Source organism: Protopterus annectens, chromosome 13.part0 (assembly GCF_019279795.1).
Source record: "Protopterus annectens isolate FY-2018-M chromosome 13.part0, PAN1.0, whole genome shotgun sequence".
Taxonomy (NCBI): Eukaryota; Metazoa; Chordata; order Ceratodontiformes; family Protopteridae; genus Protopterus; species Protopterus annectens.
The window spans coordinates 1,347,869,795-1,347,886,812 of record NC_056747.1 but is presented as its reverse complement, the minus strand read 5'-3'; positions in this window follow the sequence as shown (position 1 = coordinate 1,347,886,812).

Genomic DNA, 17,018 nt, shown 5'->3' with positions numbered 1-17,018 from the left:
ACATCCTAAACTGGTATGGAGTGAGACACACATCTCTGTATTAGATGAGAGAGGCATGATAGAGCTCTCAGAGTAAACATCCAAAGCTGGTATGGCATGAGGCACACATTCCTGGATTAGATGAGTGAGGCATGATAGAGCTTTCAGAGTAAACACCCAAAGCTGGTATAAACTTAGGTTTGAGCAGCATCCTACCTTCACTGAGGATGATGCCTCGATATAAACAAAAGGTGATTGACTTCAACAACTGGCTCAGCAAGTGATATAATTTAGGGGGATCTTGTGTGTATTAGTTCTGAGAGAGATGGTCGGCTGTCCTACCTGCCTTGCCTGGAATGACATGTATCTGTCACTCATGGGCTTTCATATATTGGCCAGGGATTTCTCTACCTACATAGTGCATTTTTACATAGCGTAAACCTGCTACATCTATGAAACTAGCCATACCAAATAAGGACAGTATAAGGGTGGTGCTGCTCAGTGCTAGAAGCCTAAATACCGAACTGTCATTCTTAGAATCCTTCCTAATTCTAGACAATATAGACATATATTTCATTACTGAAAATGGTTCCAATGCAGTGATATTACACCCTCTTTATAATTGTTTGCTGCTCATCACACATTCATATCCTGTACTTTGGATATTGCTTTAACTGGTGATGTTGTGTCCATGTACCTCTGTGACTCCTTCACCTCTAAATCTATACAGCTAGATAATGACCCAAAGTCCTTTCCATCCTAGTAAGTATAAGTAAGGCTAATTACTTCTTTCGGGCCAGTCATATCACTGCCCTTCTGTCTTCCACAACCCAAGAGGTATATCTAAATAAGCCGGAGTCCCTTCCTATCAAACCAAATGCGAAACTATCTGGAGATTTCAATTATTTATCTATTAACTCATTACAGCCAAGTGACACAACCAGGTGCTTCTGCAGTTACATCCTACTGACGCCTCTAGGTGTCAAATCTTGCTTGTTCATGTTTGCATTAAACATCCCAAAACCATGCTACATCCAAAATATTAAAATATTTCATGTTAAAGCATACACAATGGCAAACACAACTGTATTGATAGTTGATCTATATCTAGTCCAGGTAAAATATATTTATTGTTGTTCGAATAATATTTATTGATATTGTCACAAATGTCATGTTTTTCTAAATATCTTGGTAATGAAGTAACTCAGACAGAACTGCTTAGCCTTGCAACGAAACTCTCAGGTGGGTGAACAAAATGTTGATGACAGTATGCATGTAACTTGAGTGGTTGTTGCTGAGACACAGTATGTTGTTTACAAAATATTATTTATTTATTTGATATTAGTGATACGTGTTATGTGCTAGAGAAGTAGCGTAGCAAGGAAGAGATGAAACATAGTTAAGGGCTACAAGATCAGATTAGGGATACTGTTAATATTTCATAGCTTACCAGAGGGGAAATGTAGTTCAATTATCTACCAAACGTTCTTAACATGGAGAATACCATATAAACCCTGAACATTGGTATTAGTGCAATAAACTAGAAAGATATGTAATTGTGTAATAGTAATAGACATAGTCAGGATATAGTAGAAAACATGCTAGGCATGGTCTGATAAGACAGAGGGGTGAGGCAGATGAAAGAATTAGAGTCTTCTAACCAGGTCTAGTGCATGAGCATAGCCATGTATTGGATACGTGGGTTTTGAGAATTTTTTTAAAGTTTGTAGAGTTATAGTAGAGCTTTTATTTAAAGGAAGTATGTTCAGATTTTTGATATGTAATTCAAATAAAGGGAGTCACCTGCAGCATCATTGTCTTTGGTGGTATTTAGTAATAATTTATTACTAGATCACAAGACATAATTACTAGAGTAAGGTTGTAGTAAGTTTTGGAGGGCAGGTTTTTTTTGGGTTGGTTTAGTAGTCTATGGGCCATAGTAGGTTTGGTATAAGAGATGGGGTAGTTTTATCCAGGTAAGTTGTTTAAGCTCTAAGCAGTGATGTGATCTGTAGGTAGAATCTGTGGCAAACTTTGCATTCTTATTGTAGCAAGCCTCTCGCTATCCTAACAAGGCTTTCTTTAGATTGATAAGAATGGTGAAGCATAAAGGAGTGTAGAGACAAGGTGGGATTTTGCAATGGTAGCTTTTGTGTTGTTGGCTAGAAAGTATTTGTTTCTGTATACAGTGCCAAGATTTTTTATGCACTTTTTTATTGCCTGGGCTATGTGAGTGTCAATTTTCATGTTATTTGGGCTTTTGTCACCTTTCATGTTATTATCAATAACCACACCTAGAAGTTTAGTTTGGGATGGGGGTGAAATAGTGGTATTATCTGTAGATGTGATATTGAATGAAGGGGGGGGGGTCTGTAGTTCTTGTGGGTTGGAAAACCATGAGTTTAGTTTTGCTAGGATTAAGAACAAGCTGTGCATGAGATAGCCATGATTCCACTGCAGAGAAGGACTGTTGTGTTATTAGTAGAAGTTGTTGTAGTGATGCAGCAGCACACATAAGACTGGAATCGTCCATGTACTGAACAAGGGAGGGATGAATGGTAGCAGTGTGAGGATTATTAGTAAATATGGCAAAAAGAAGGGGAATGAGTTAAAACAAATACTTACACTTGTTTTTCTTTCGGCTTTTCCCGGTTAGGGGTCACCACAGCGGAACTCCGGTCTGCTAATGATTGGCAGTCAATTTTTACGGTGCCGAGGTGCCAGCCTGACACCCGTCCTTCAACGAAGGCTTGCCCATTCACGCATATCTTTCGAATGCCATACGACTGCGGGGAAGACATGCATACTCCACACAGATGGCGCTCCAGCCGAGAATCGAATGGGAGAACCTCTTGCTGTGAGGCGACAATGCTACCGCTGCTCCACCATGGTGTATAAAACAAATGCTTACACTACTACAAATAAATATGTCTGCTTCCTAAATTTCATTAATGTAAGCTTGCTATACCAGACTGTACTCTCCCCTACAACGGGATCAAATATATTGCACCTGATAATTACAAACATGGTGCCATGATCCTCAACACTATCTTACTGACCTATTCCCTAGTTAGTTATGACCGCAAGCAGTGATCCCCACTATGAGAACCCAGACCAAAACACTCACAGACCCTACCACTTTTAGAGATTTCTCTGAGGAAAATTTACTTCAACTATATGATGACCTGATGAGTTTCAAGTGCCCCCACCCCTTCAAGAGCCTACAGCAAAACAAAAAAATATGCTATATGTGTGTTTGAGATTTATTTATACCTCAATACCTACAAAGAGACATTAGAAGTGACCTGTAAAAATTGCAGTACTGAGGTTAGGAATAAACCTGTTTGATGAAACTTAAGTATATACATATTCTATAACAACATAATACAACTCTTCTCTCTTCCTAGCAAACTAAAAACCCAAACACCTGAAAATTAAACTCAAAAAGTTAAACAAAAAGCTTATAAACTAACTCAGTATTTCCAAAATCAAGTTTGAACAAAAATTTCCTCCTCTGTCAACATGAATACAAAATTGCTTCCACTGTCAAAAACAATCACAAGTCCTTCTTCAGCTATATCAGGAACCTTATAAACAGCACTCAGCACTGTTTAAGTTGTTACAAAATGGTTGCATCTATTAGTACTTTTTGTTAACCCCAAACATTCCCAGAGGTAGTTGTCCCTAAATGCCCTATATACCTGAATATGATCTCCCCTTAAATATCTGTAAGAGACACTGCACAAGTTCAGGTATTTTAGTCTTTCATAATAACTTAGATTTTCACATCCATGGATGCCCTTAGTATATTTTCACTGTACTCTTTCCAGTTTATTCATGCTTGTTTTCCTATGGGGTTTCCATATTGTTATTCCATACTAAACTTTGGGTCTAATGTAACTAACTAATATGACCCAATATGAAGGATTAAAACACTAGCACACAAAAAAGATCAAGAACTCAAATATGTAGATCTTTTTAGATCTCTTCATCTCCTTTTTCTCATATAGTCTCCTTAAGGATGGTCTATACCTCCCCTACATAACCTGAAATTACCCTTTCTTGAGCAATCTCCTTCATAGTCACAGAAGTGACAACACTGTGAAAACCTGTACTAAAGACCCTAACCATCAAAATAACTTAAATTGAATCAACTGACGATATATACCTCACTCAATGAATTTCTTCCCACTACAATAGACTCCCCCTTTATAATGAACAATGCAATCCCCCTCACTCTCTTCAAGACTCCTCCTTTATAATAAACAATGCAATCCCCCTCAACCTCTTCAACAGCAACCTGGATAAGTATAGAGTTAACTCCAAAAACCTCCAGTCTCTCCCCAGAATCCATGATGGAAAGAAGTGGGAATTACTGTAACCTACACTGGCCAGACTACTGATGATCTTCATGGTCAACGTTCTGCTCACATTCTAGGAACCTATATATATATCTAAATGAGTATCTGTCAATTGCTCATAGGTGTGTACTAGGCTAATGACCACTGGGACATTTTAAAGCCTAGCCATGTATCTCACATTCTGGGAACCTATATATATATATATATATATATATATATATATATATATATATATATGTATATATATATATATAGATATATATATATATATATATATATATATATATATAAATGAGTATCTGCCAGTTGCTCATAGGTGTGTACTAGGCTAATAACCTCTGGGGCCTTTTAAAGCCTAGCCATGCATCTCACATTCTAGGAACCTATATATATATAAATGAGTATCTGTCAATTGCTCATAGGCATGTAGTAGGCTAATAACCTCTGGGGCCTTTTAAAGCCTAGCCATGTATCTCACATTCTAGGAACATACATATATATCTAAAGGAATATCTGTCAATTGCTCATAGGTGTGTACTAGACTAATGACCACTGGAGTCTTTTAAAGCCTAGCCATGTAGCTCACATCTGACAAGTTCTAGTACCCTTGGTAAATGTAAGCAAGTGCTTGAGATAATAAATATTTACAGGTTACCTGTAACTGTTATAGACATAGGTGCCAAACCAGCAATGAATTTCTTGTATCCCATTCAATTATCCCAGTTGCACTTGAATTGGGTCACGGAGGAAGTCTGCTTCATGTCAATGGGGAGCCTATTCCAGGAAAGTGGTAGTCTCTGGGATACAATCCTGTCTCTCCAGCCGGTCCTATTTATGTTACAGGCAAGGTTTAAATCTTTACAACTGGTAATGTTGGTGATTTTTTTTTTTGCAGATGTGTGTGTGTGGGGGTGGGGGAGTGGGCAGTCAATCAGCGTAGTGTCCAACAATACTTTATGCACCAGGCATATACTTCCTCTCAACAGAGTGTAGGAGACAATACAGGAATAGGGCTTTGAAGCAGTCTGCGAAGGACATGTAATTCATGTCTCGTATTCTTTTATTGAGGAATCTCTGCTAATAAAGCTTTGAAGCAGTCTCCGAAGGACATGTAATTCATGTCCCGTATTCTTTTATTGAGGAATCTCTGTGAATAGTGCTTTGAAGCAGCCTGCAAATAACATGTAATTCATGTCCCGTATTCTTTTATTGAGGAATCTCTGTGAATTTGGCTTTGAAGCAGTCTGCAAAGAACAGGTAATTTATGTCCAGTATTCCTTTACTGGGCATCTCTGTGAATTTGGCTTTGAAGCAGTCTGCGAAGGACATGTAATTCATGTCCAGTATTCTTTTATTGAGGAATCTCTGTGAGTAGTGCTTTGAAGCAGTCTGCGAAGGACATGTAATTCATGTCCAGTATTCCTTTATTGGTCATCTCTGTGAATTTGGCTTTGAAGCAGTCTGCGAAGGACATGTAATTCATGACCCGTATTCTTTTATTGAGGCATCTCTGTGAACAGGGCTTTGAAGCAGTCTGCAAAGGACATGTAATTCATGTCCCATATTCTTTTATTGAGGAATCTCTGTGAATAGGGCTTTGAAGCAGTCTGCAAAGGACATGTAATTCATGTCCAATATTCTTTTATTGAGGAATCTCTGTGAATAGGGCTTTGAAGCAGTCTGCAAAGGACATCTAATTCATGTCCCGTATTCTTTTATTGAGGAATCTCTGTGAATAGGGCTTTGAAGCAGTCTGCAAAGGACATGTAATTCATGTCCCATATTCTTTTATTGAGGAATCTCTGTGAATAGGGCTTTGAAGCAGTCTGCAAAGGACATGTAATTCATGTCCCGTATTCTTTTATTGAGGAATCTCTGTGAATAGGGCTTTGAAGCAGTCTGCAAAGGACATGTAATTCATGTCCCATATTCTTTTATTGAGGAATCTCTGTGAATAGGGCTTTGAAGCAGTCTGCGAAAAACATGTAATTCATGTTCAGTATTCCTTTATTGAGGAATCTCTGTGAGTAGGGCTTTGAAGCAGTCTGCAAAGGACATGTAATTCATGTCCCGTATTCTTTTATTGAGGAATCTCTGTGAATAGGGCTTTGAAGCAGTCTGCAAAGGACATGTAATTCATGTCCCATATTCTTTTATTGAGGAATCTCTGTGAATAGGGCTTTGAAGCAGTCTGCAAAGGACATGTAATTCATGTCCAGTATTCTTTTATTGAGGAATCTCTGTGAATAGGGCTTTGAAGCAGTCTGCAAAGGACATGTAATTCATGTCCAACATTCTTTTATTGAGGATTCTCTGTGAATAGGGCTTTGAAGCAGTCTCCCAAGAACATGTAATTCATGTCCAATATTCTTTTATTGAGGATTCTCTGTGAGTAGGGCGTTGAAGCAATCTGCAAAGGACATGTAATTCATGTCCCGTATTCTTTTATTGAGAAATCTCTGTGAATATGGTTTTGAAGCAGTCTGCAAAGGACATGTAATTCATGTCCAGTATTCATTTATTGGGGAATCTCTGTGAATAGGGCATTGAAGCAGTCTGCGAAGGACATGTAATTCATGTCCCGTATTCTTTTATTGGGGAATCTCTGTGAATAGGGCTTTGAAGCAGTCTGCAAAGGACATGTAATTCATGTCCCGTATTCTTTTATTGGGGAATCTCTGTGAATAGGGCTTTGAAGCAGTCTGCAAAGGACATGTAATTCATGTCCCGTATTCTTTTATTGAGGAATCTCTGTGAATAGGGCTTTGAAGCAGTCTGCGAAGGACATGTAATTCATGTCCCGTATTCTTTTATTGAGGAATCTCTGTGAATAGGGCTTTGAAGCAGTCTGCAAAGGACATGTAATTCATGTCCCGTATTCTTTTATTGAGGAATCTCTGTGAATAGGGCTTTGAAGCAGTCTGCAAAGGACATGTAATTCATGTCCAGTATTATTTTATTGAGGAATCTCTGTGAATGCTCCAATGGCTGCTAGTGCCTGCTTATGTACATACTAAAGGGGGCATCGTATGCAATGGTGGGTATAATGAATGCTGAACAAAGTGGAACAGTAAAATCCTTGGACCTAGATGTGACACCTTTGTTTATAATTTGTACAACATAGAATTTATCTATCTATCTATCTATCTATCTATCTATCTATCTATCTATCTATCTATCTATCTATCTTTTTTTGACTAGGTTAGTCCCAATAGGCTATTATTTTCATGGAAGACTCAAGGTGGTATTTATAGTATTAGGGGAAATTTTGCCAGGGCATCAGGAATCTACCCCTATTCATCATTGTTACAAGTGGGAGCCATTTTGGAAAAGCACTTCCTGTTTCTTTTCCAGGTGCAGACGCAGTCCAGAGATACAGCGAGGCGGATGGAGAGAGAAGGAGATAATGGAGCGGTGAAAGACACGACGGAGAAGGCGAATATCGAGACAGAGAATGTGTGCAGCATTCTGAGCAATTGTTTCAAAGAAACCTGTTTGATGGAGATGAGTCAGAAAATGACAGTTGTATAAATACAGTCTTCCAGGCAGGAGGATTGTAGGATGATTTCTTAAAGAAATGGTGGTACAGAGTGAGCCAGAAAATGAAGGAGATGTTTCCTAGGGGGGCCTTATAGAGAATCCAGAGACAATCCTGAAGAACAGTAGTGAGATGGAAAAGAAAACATATGCAAGGTCAAAGTGGATTAGAAGAAACGAAGGCAGAAGGAAATGAAAAACAGAAGTACATGGTAAGGATTCAAAGTAAAGAAGACAAGAAATGGGCAGGTATGAACTGTGGGACAATTTAATAGCTCATTTGGGTATAAAAGCACATGAGGTAAGAGCATTTATTCTTATTAACAAAAGTACATTTTGTGACATTATATTTGAGACTATTTTTTCAATGGAAATTTTTATTTGAGATATAAAAAAGAAAGATTTAACCCATAAAATCTTTATGTGATAAAATCATTTAACATGGAAACAAAGAAGAAAGCTCATGTATACTTTGAAACATATTTAGAAAGAGATACTTTGAAAGGACATCTGAAAGCTTTGTGTAAAGAAGTACTGGACATTCCAAAGGTTTATCACAGAAGGAGTTTATGGATTGGTGGCAGGGATTGTAATATTGTGTTAAAAATAAAGAGAAAAAATATACAAATACCAAGGATGATAAATACTCGTGGAGAATGGGGCATTGTAAAATTCTAGGGATGAAGGGCATTTGATAAGTAACTGTGACAAAAGAAATGTTGTATTTGTGGGGAAATGGGACATGATGCAAAAAATGTGAATTGAAATGCTGCATATATAACACATTTGTACATTTATGGATGGAGTGCAAAAAATTAAAAATAAGAGTAAGCAAAATGAAAGAGTATAAAATGAACAAAGAAAAGAAATTGTAGAAGTAGTAGAAATAGAAGAAAAAAAAGACGATAAAAAATAATAAAAAGGCCATGGAAGAAGGTTCTGAAATAAGTGATGAAGAAGATATACATTGGGGGTAGCAAACGGAAAATCTACTGGTAAAATGGTAAAAAGGCAGAAAAAGAAAATGTAAAGGGATAAGTACAAAAGAAAAAAGAAAGGAATTGATGCAAATGAATATATGCAGCTAATGATTGGGGACTGGTACAAGGGTGAATGTGTTTGAGTCCCAGACACAAGGTACACTGTTTGATTCTCACCTTAGGGAAGAAAACTGACTAGTCTTAGAAGGGCCTGTTAAGAAAGCTAACTCAGCAATTAGCTATGAACTACAGAATCCATGAATTTAAGGAAAAGGGAAAATGAAAACTTTAAAGTGGTTTTGGTAAATGTGAATAGTATTAAGACTGTAATAAGAAGAACACAAGTTTTGGAATGGTTTAATACAGATGATATAGATGTATTAAATGTGAATAGTATTAAGACTGTAATAAGAAGAACACGAGTTCTGGAATGGTTTAATACATATGATATAGATGTATTAAATGTGAATAGTATTAAGACTGTAATAAGAAGAATACAAGTTTTGGAATGGTTTAATACATATGATATAGATGTATTAAATGTGAATAGTATTAAGACTGTAATAAGAAGAATACGAGTTTTGGAATGGTTTAATACATATGATATAGATGTATTAAATGTGAATAGTATTAAGACTGTAATAAGAAGAATATGAGTTTTGGAATGGTTTAATACATATGATATAGATGTATTAAATGTGAATAGTATTAAGTCTGTAATAAGAAGAACACGAGTTTTGGAATGGTTTAATACATATGATATAGATGTAATTATATTAGAAGACACAAGGTTTTCAATCAAATAAAGAACGATTACAAACAGAGACACTATGGGAAGAAAAGATAATTTGGAATTTCAGAAATAAGAAATGTTCCAACAGCCAGATTCTGTAGAAATACAGTACAGATATTAGATGTAACTTTAGTGAAAATGGGAAGACAGACAGTTGTAGATTTAAGATGGAAAGAACAAATGTATAGAGTTATAACAGTATATTCTTTACTAATTCTAAAGAAAGGGAAAGCTTATTTTATCAGATTTATTACCATATAGTAATAAATATGAGTAGTATTATAAATGGACCCAATTGTGTTTTATGAGGAAAATGTGAAAGGAAAGGAAATGGTATAAGAAAGATGCTAGAAGTTATAAGATGTGGTAAGTTAAAAATTTGGGAAAAAATCCATGGACTTAGAAGGGGTATGTACAGAATTGAAATAGATTATTTATTTTATAGTATCAGAGGCTTAGTTACAGGAGAATGGGAGATAGCTGAAACAGAATTTTCTGATCTTCTTGCCATATGGCTAGAGATAAAAGAAAATAAGAAATATATAAAAAATAGGCAAAGGAATAAAAAGGATAAATTAAAAGTCATGGAATGAAGAAAAGAGATTAGTAATACTGTTATGAAAATAGCATACTATTATGAAATAATTTTATAATAATTAGTCTGAATGGTGGATGATATTTATGGAAAGACATAAAACATGTTTTTTACAGTGACAATATGATGTGAGAACAGTAGAGAAAGAAAAATATCCAAAGAATATATAATGATGATGGATTGGAAGATTTAGAACATAATGACAGAAAATAATTTGATAAAGAAAAATAATTATATGAAAGAAATCAAGAAAAAATACAAGAATCATTATGTAAGCAAAGATACTTTTTACATGAAAAAAGAGAAGTACTGAATTTCTTAAGGTGATTAGTAAAGAAAGATGGTACTGTAATGAGAGAAAAAAGTAAAAGGGGAAATAGAACTTGAGAAAAGATTATGGACAGTGTAGTACAATATATACAAGAAATGTTTAATAAAAAAAGAAGGTAGTAAAAACATGGAAAATAAAAAAAAAGCTAACAGAAAGAGAAAAAAAGACTTGGAAAAGGAGATTTCTTTAAATGAGCTAGATAAAGTATTAGGAGAAGGACCAGGTGGAACAGGATAAGAAAAGTATAAAAATTTAAGGGATTGGCTAAAAATAGTTTTTGAAGATTTGAATGAAGAGTTAAATGAAGGTTTTAGATATAAAGAATTATGTAGTGGAATACCTATATTCATATGGAAAAAGGAAGATATAAGACAAGTAAAAAAACTGGAGACCAGTAGTATTAAATAATAACGATTATAATATTGTTATGAAAATCATACAAAATAAATTTGAAACTAAAAAGGACAATTATGGAATATAGCATATATAGTATAAAGGGGGAGGGTTATCAGGAATTATTAATGATAGAGGAATGGTGGATAATATTATGAACAGAAAAGAATAAGCAAAAATCATGATAGGAGACTTAATAAGGCATTTGAGACAAATGGACATGAAATATTATGGGTAATAATGAAAGAATATAATATAAGTGAAAAAGTTAGGAAATTATTTATGTCATTGAAAAGTGATAGCAAAGTAAAAATATTTGTAAATGCCTGGTTAAGCCAAGAGGTACATATGAAGAATGGTATAAGACAGGGATGTCCAAAGATTTGCATACTCTTTGCATTAGTTATAAATGTGATAGTACGTGAAATAAATGAAGGAGGTGGTGTATGTTAACACCTGAAGGGTTAGGAATTCCAGTTCTATTAACATAAGCAGATGACATTATAATAATTTTAAAAAATGGATAAAATAAGTAATAGTTTGCACAAATGAGTGTCTAGAGAAAATAGGGATGGCTTTAAATAAAGAGAAAAGTAAAGGTTTAGGTGATGTAGTAAATATTAGGGTATATATTTTACAATGAATGACATTTCTGTGTTAGATATAAATCTGGGAAAAAAGATGTAAGCAGAATTCAATAAAAAAAATAAAACATATCTCTTCTGGAGAACATATAAATTATCACTCACAAAAAAGGCTTATTTGATAAATTCAGTACTGATGGGAAAAACAGTATACTTAGTAAGTGCATTTATGTTGCCAACAGTATTTGAAAAGGAATTATTGCAGATATTTTTTTAATTTATATGGGGCTCTAGATTAAACCCAGTAAAAACAGGAAATTTGTTCCTAAATAAAGAAGAAAAAAGTTTAGTGTTAATTAATCCAGTGGTATATACTGCCTCATTACATTTCTACTGATTGTTAAAGTGGATGAATGAAAAAGATGCGATATTAGTACTAATAAGTATGATAAATACTGGGGTATCTCAAAAAAGATTAAAAGAGAAAAACAGTGTATAAATAAAGCAATAAAATATAACCAAGAAAAAAATTGTTTGTGGAAAATAAAAATTGATGATACAGAAAAATATAGAAAAGTGTGGTATAAGAATGTAATGATGAAACATTACTATGTAATACATGGGAAATCTAACAGATGAAAAAATTAAAGCTTTAAAAATAAAAAGCAAATGGTATAATCAGAAAGTAGACTGTCATTTTTTGTTGGGACTGTTAATAGATAAACTGACACTAAAAGGAAATATGGCATATAAGAAGAAATGTAATAGAATATGTTTACATTGTCAAGAAGAAACTAAGGAACACTTGTTTTTGAAATGTAAAAGAGTAAAAAAGTTATAGAGAAAATTATTTAAAAAAAATTTTTGAAGATATAAAAAAGTGGATAAAATAAATATGGATATGAGTAAATATGGATATTATAAGAACAGAAGTAAATAATATGTTAAAACAATAGATAAAAAGTTACTTATGTTATATGGGTTACATAGAATGAAAGAATAAATGAAATTATGTTTATTGGCAAGTGGATTTTAGCAACAATATTAAGTTAAATCAAAACAGAAGGTGGTTATGGAAAAAAGAGTGGGGATCTAACAGGGATGAAAATGTAGTATGATTGTGTAAATAGATTTGTACGTATGTATATACACACACACACACACACACACACACACACACACACACACACACACACACACACACACACACACACACACACACACACACATACATTTCTAATATTTTGTAAATAAGAGTTATTATTGTATATAAATAAAGGACCCCCTACTCTTTTTGATAGGTGCAGTGAGATCTTATACATCCACATGAGCTACCACCAACTCAAGCAGACCTCTGTTTAACATCTCATCGAAAGGACAACCCACTCCAGAGTGCAGTATCCCCCTTATGCTGAACTCCACTGTCAGTACTTAATCTACCTGATATGTGATTAGAACCCACATCCATTTGCACCAAAAGTAAGTGTCCTACCTGTTGCAATACTAACACTAGAATGATTTCCTCACTACAGTAGTCATGTAATGATCAAAGGCTAGATTCCTGTCTAACATGTGTCCCCACGTCCCTGATTACTCGTTTGACTTTTAGGAATATGTTGTCAAAATGGTAGTTACTGGGGTGGTTGACTTCCCAAAGGATGTTGATATGCATTTCTTGGCATGTAGTTTTAGTCCATGGCTCTGACACCAGTTATTTCTCTGTGTCAGCCCTTCATGGAGAGCATTAGTATTAGTGCGGGGATTCTATGACTGCTCCTAATTTACAATTGTCTGCAAAGTCAGTCACCCAGAGCCCTTTGACACTGGCTATGACTTCAGAGAAGTAGATGTTCATAGGTTCAGAGGTTGGTACTAGGCTATCAGCCCTAGGGCCTATACAAGCCTAGACATAACAATTCCCTGGCTATTTCTTCCCACACTATTTACTTCCCTGTACCCATGTCTAGCAGGGCAACTGACGTGATCCCCGTGGTGAATTTCCTTTCTCCAATGCAATCATGAAGGTTCCTTTTGAAGAGAGCCAAAGAGGCACTCTGCTTGACATGTATGGGCAATCTATTCCAGAGTCTGGGGTGTCTCTGGGTCAGGAACCTATCCCTCCAGCATGATTTGTTTATTGTGATGACAAGGTTTAGATCCCTGGAGTGTGTGGTTCTGAGGGTTGTTAAAAAGGAGCAGTCCCAGGACCAATTCCTGAGGGACTCCACTTGTGACTGGCCTCTTAGTAGAGGTGGACTACACAATTCTAACTTCCTGGGCCCTGTCTGTGAGCCAGGTGGCTATCCACTGGGTAAAATAAGGGTTTATAGCTAACATCTTGAGTTTGTCAACAATGCCTGAATGGGGTATTGTGTCAAATGCCTTGGCTAGGCTGTGGTAGGGAGTCTGAGCCATTTTGCCCCTATCCATTGCTTTGGTGACCTTCAAAGAAGTTCACCAAGTTGTGAAGGCATGACCTTGATGAAACCAGACTGGACTGGGTACATTGTCTGTTGGTTTCCTATGTCATTATTGATCATTTATATGATAGTTCTTTCCATGGCTTTACATATGAGACTAATGAGACATATGAGTCTGTAGTTTCCAGGGTTGGACGGCCTGCCTTTGTGGAAAGGGATGATGGTTGCTGTTCTTCATTTGAGAGACACAAAGCCTGTTTGGAAGTTATGGTTAAATAATGATTCCAGAGGTCCTGATAGGTTATGTTTCATGCTATTTAAAATGCAGCCTGGGATGTTGTCAGGGACTATCAATACAGTGTGCTTGCCTGTATAGACAGAGCATAGAAGACCTGCTTCCTGTTGATAGTAGGGGAGTTATATCTGATGGTATTTTTTGAGTGGAGGCTGGGGGGGTAAAGTTACAGCTGAATTTGTCTGCCATTAGGTTTGAGCTCAAAATATCTAAAAAAATTATTCTAAAAGTTAAAAAAGGCAAACATTGAAACTATTTTGCTTGTAGTGAGTAAGCCCTCCTGCACTCTCAGCACCACTTGCAACTTATATATACTAACTTTGAGATCACACTACAGTACAGCAATGGAAATTCCCAGTTTTCAGTCTACAGAGATCACGTACAACCAAATATCATTGTCAAAAGTGAAATGTTAATTTTCAAACAATTTTGCAATTATTTAAAGGTCTCAAACTTCTGATAGTTCAAGCACTTGATACAAACCATTTTAAACGTAGAAACCTAAAAAGGACACAAAAGGATTCAAGAATAGCGATGGAATCCAGTATAAATCCTCTCCTTTAATGTAAAAACAGCAAGTACATAAGCGCTTTCATAGCAAAGCTACTTCATCAGATGTATACTAGGACACAGATAGAACCATTTATATAATCAATTCAGTAAATCACATGACTATTCACACTTAATGCTAAAAGCTACAAAAAGTTGAAGATGAAATGTCACCATTTTTGGATGTAGTCTTTTATAGATGGGATATACCTTTCAGCATTGTGTGAATAGTCATGTGATTTACGGAATTGATTATATAAATGGTTAAGAATTTTTTTTTAAGTTTTTCAGTTTTAAGAATTATATTAAGAGAAGTTCAAGAAGTTGTTTTGAGGGGGTTATGATAAAATGTGGCCATTATACACAATGCAGACATGTTTTGGAGAGCACTGCAATTTTTATCAAGACTTATGGCATGATTAGATTAGTTCACAAATTTGATTGTCGTAGCAGGGCCCTGGTATATGTGCCTAAATGCCAAGGATGTGATTGTTTTTACACTGAAAAAAACATTAACAGTTTCAAGAGAAGGATTTATCAGCATGTACGTGATATTTCTAGGTTGAATTAGACTAATGCCTTGGCAAAGCATATTTTGAATCATCCCTCACACAACTTTAAATTTATTGCGATCGACCATGTTAATCTTGAAAATAAAGTCCACGAACTGCGAACCTAGTGTTGATTATAATTTTAATTCAAAAGTGAACTGATAGTGTTATTATTAATTGTTATTATTATTGTTAGATTATTAATACCAAAGGTTTTTATCTGAAACCAAGGAGGATGTATATTAGATCACCAGGTCATTTTAATTGTAAAACAAAGGGGGTGATATACCTTGGGTTTTGCCAGCATTGTCTTAGTTTTTATGTTGGCAAAACCAAAAGGACACTGGCAAAAAGAATTTATGAGCATCTTTATGAAGTTAGTAAACAAAAGCAATCAAACGCATTTTTTAAGCACTCCTTGGTTTGTAAACACATGGACCTTAGGTTTATAGTACTGGAGCAGGTTAAGTGTAACTCAAGAGGAGGGGATTGGGAAACATCCCTCGAATATAAAGAACTACTTTGGCAGTTAAAATTAGATGCCATAAGATCCCCTGGCCTTAATGATGCCATAAGTTTAAGTAGTATACTTAAACTTAGAAGGGCGAAGTTATAATAGTTATACATTTTACATATTCTAGCCCATTTAAAGTCTGATAAAAGTTCTAAAGTTTTTTAGTTTTTAGTTTTTATACATAAGTAGAGGTAGTTCAGAACAAATAATTCTGAATGTTTGAACTATAGTAGAGTCTGCTGGGTTGATGTACCAAAATAGTAACAAGAAATTATAATATGTACAAATATTTTATGCCTTATTTAATATTACAGGTTGACATTAACTTGTAGTAAGAATAAGTATACTAACACAGCTGGCAAAGTCTGTTTTAAATAACGTTTTTTATTAAATGTTTTTTATTAAATGTGTTTAATATTTATTTAAGAAGGGTAAAACCTGTAATGAAAGAGTTAATAATGTTTTTAATTAATTGATTGAAGGATTGATCATATTGCTATTTGGCAAGGTTTTGTATAAAAAGACCCATTCAAATGTTTAGTAATTTGTCTTGATAAAGCCTGGGAGAGCCTGGGTGAAAGCGCTTGATTTTATTGGATTTTTTGACTTGTGTCACTATCAGTTCACTTTTGAATTAAAATTATAATCAACACTAGGTTCGCAGTTCATGGACTTTATTTTCAGTTACCAGTTTGGTGTTCTACATTGTTTTTTTGGCATGTTAATGTTGAACCTGGGGGGGGGGTCCTGTTGACCTTTATTTAGAATACAAAGCGTTAAGGTGGCAATTAAAATATTATGCCACACAGTACCTGGGCATCAATGAGGTGGCCTCCATTTCTAGTGTTCTGAGATTGAAGTCTGACATCTTTTTATGCTTTTTTATAGTTTTTCATAACTTTTCATAATTATATTTATTGATTCCTCTAAAAATTCCCTTGGTGACCAAAGTTCTTGTTCAACATCAAAGGCTGACCATGAATATATATTTATTTATACATTTATTTATTTATTTGACATTTGTTGGCTGGGTATGTCCGACTGAGCAAGAGCCCATTTTCAGTGGAGACCCAGGGAGAAAATGTCCAGAGTTAACAAGAAACAGCAATTTAAACAATAAGTAATACAATAGGTAG